Genomic DNA, 2,649 nt, shown 5'->3' on the forward strand with positions numbered 1-2,649 from the left:
ACATGCTGCAGAGGCGGGCTGACAGTCGTTCGCGCAATGGACACCGCATACGTACGGGGTCTACCTTCCACGTGTTCTCTAGGCGTGCACATGTTGTTGCGTCTATGTGGGCAGACGTAGTGTGTTGTGACACCTGACACAGGCATGCAATACTCGTTGCAAATGGCGATGGACGTGTACGTTTGCTGGTGACGTTACGCAAATGAACAACCGGTAACCCGTTGTGGTGCGGTTGTTCTCGCTAGAGGTGAATCAGTGTTGGCGACGATCGGTCGAGCTATTAACCGGTTGTTTCAGGGATACCCACCATGCCCACGAACGTGAAAGGGGACCCACCATGCCCACGAACGTGAAAGGGGATCTGGGTGTGAGGCGATACGCGGCGGTGGCTGGGTGGGACCGTCCCCGGCCGGTGAGGGGGGGCCGCCCGGCGTGCTGGCAGCGCGGTGCGTGGGCGCACGCGCTACAGCCGGCTGGTGGGGGCGGCCGGTGGCAGGCGCGCCGGCCGACGGACGCGGCAGGCGGCGCAGCTGCGCGCCGGCGCCCCCTGCTCGCGGCGCCTTGCGGCCAAAGTAGGTCCTCGCGGGCCCGGTGCGAAGCGCGGTGGCCATCTGCAGTGTGCTGGTCCGATTGAGGACTTTGTGCGCTGAGGATGCGCCGCCGCCCGGCGCTCGGCGCCGCGACGCCGTCTGCTGCTCGGTCGCCCCAGCGGTTCTCGCAGGTGGTTTGTATCGCAGCTGTGCGGACGTGTTGGCGCGTGCGCTGTGCTGGGAGAGTTCGCTTCGGCACCCAAGTAGGGCTTTTGTCCTTCTGTGGCGCTGGCGTTGGAGCTGCCGGTCACCGTAGGTGGCGCGTGTTGTCTCCCGCCGGCAATGCCACGACAGCACGCTCCCGGGCCTCTGTCGGCAGCGGCAAGCTCAGTTGGGAGCACGGGTGGTCGCACCTAAAGCGTCTACTCGCCTAACTCCGGGCGATTGCGCCTCTCTCGAACCCGACCAAGTACTTAGGACGGCGCTGCGCGCCGCCGGGACCTGAGAGGGTTTCGAGGTGTGTTGTGCAGGGGAGCTCAGCCTCCTCCTGTTTGCAGAATAATTGAGCGGACGCTTGCGTGTTCGCGCGGGCCCCCGGGACACACTCCCGGGCGGCCGGCTGCTCAGCTCTAGTTGACGCAGCTCCCTGGTTGATCCTGCCAGTAGTCATATGCTTGTCTCAAAGATTAAGCCATGCATGTCTCAGTACAAGCCGCATTAAGGTGAAACCGCGAATGGCTCATTAAATCAGTTATGGTTCCTTAGATCGTACCCACGTTACTTGGATAACTGTGGTAATTCTAGAGCTAATACATGCAAACAGAGTCCCGACCAGAGATGGAAGGGACGCTTTTATTAGATCAAAACCAATCGGTCGGCTCGTCCGGTCCGTTTGCCTTGGTGACTCTGAATAACTTAGGGCTGATCGCACGGTCCTCGTACCGGCGACGCATCTTTCAAATGTCTGCCTTATCAACTGTCGATGGTAGGTTCTGCGCCTACCATGGTTGTAACGGGTAACGGGGAATCAGGGTTCGATTCCGGAGAGGGAGCCTGAGAAACGGCTACCACATCCAAGGAAGGCAGCAGGCGCGCAAATTACCCACTCCCGGCACGGGGAGGTAGTGACGAAAAATAACGATACGGGACTCATCCGAGGCCCCGTAATCGGAATGAGTACACTTTAAATCCTTTAACGAGTATCTATTGGAGGGCAAGTCTGGTGCCAGCAGCCGCGGTAATTCCAGCTCCAATAGCGTATATTAAAGTTGTTGCGGTTAAAAAGCTCGTAGTTGGATTTGTGTCCCACGCTGTTGGTTCACCGCCCGTCGGTGTTTAACTGGCATGTATCGTGGGACGTCCTGCCGGTGGGGCGAGCCGAAGGCGTGCGACCGCCTCGTGCGTGCTCGTGCGTCCCGAGGCGGACCCCGTTGAAATCCTACCAGGGTGCTCTTTATTGAGTGTCTCGGTGGGCCGGCACGTTTACTTTGAACAAATTAGAGTGCTTAAAGCAGGCAAGCCCGCCTGAATACTGTGTGCATGGAATAATGGAATAGGACCTCGGTTCTATTTTGTTGGTTTTCGGAACCCGAGGTAATGATTAATAGGGACAGGCGGGGGCATTCGTATTGCGACGTTAGAGGTGAAATTCTTGGATCGTCGCAAGACGAACAGAAGCGAAAGCATTTGCCAAGTATGTTTTCATTAATCAAGAACGAAAGTTAGAGGTTCGAAGGCGATCAGATACCGCCCTAGTTCTAACCATAAACGATGCCAGCCAGCGATCCGCCGCAGTTCCTCCGATGACTCGGCGGGCAGCCTCCGGGAAACCAAAGCTTTTGGGTTCCGGGGGAAGTATGGTTGCAAAGCTGAAACTTAAAGGAATTGACGGAAGGGCACCACCAGGAGTGGAGCCTGCGGCTTAATTTGACTCAACACGGGAAACCTCACCAGGCCCGGACACCGGAAGGATTGACAGATTGATAGCTCTTTCTTGATTCGGTGGGTGGTGGTGCATGGCCGTTCTTAGTTGGTGGAGCGATTTGTCTGGTTAATTCCGATAACGAACGAGACTCTAGCCTGCTAACTAGTCGCGTGACATCCTTCGTGCTGTCAGCGA

At 57.6% G+C, this 2,649-nt stretch overlaps 1 non-coding gene across 1 annotated transcript in view; it reads left to right on the plus strand.

Annotated features, from left to right (window-relative positions):
* The first annotated feature begins 1,173 nt into the window (after nucleotides 1-1,173).
* LOC126443263 (small subunit ribosomal RNA) overlaps nucleotides 1,174-2,649 on the plus strand; it is a 1,909-nt gene continuing 433 nt past the window's right edge. Inside the window, exon 1 of the ribosomal RNA XR_007581833.1 lies at nucleotides 1,174-2,649. This exon is cut by the window's right edge and continues 433 nt beyond it. This is a non-coding gene — a ribosomal RNA (small subunit ribosomal RNA).

Source organism: Schistocerca serialis, unplaced genomic scaffold, assembly GCF_023864345.2.
Source record: "Schistocerca serialis cubense isolate TAMUIC-IGC-003099 unplaced genomic scaffold, iqSchSeri2.2 HiC_scaffold_1427, whole genome shotgun sequence".
NCBI classification, from domain to species: Eukaryota; Metazoa; Arthropoda; class Insecta; order Orthoptera; family Acrididae; genus Schistocerca; species Schistocerca serialis.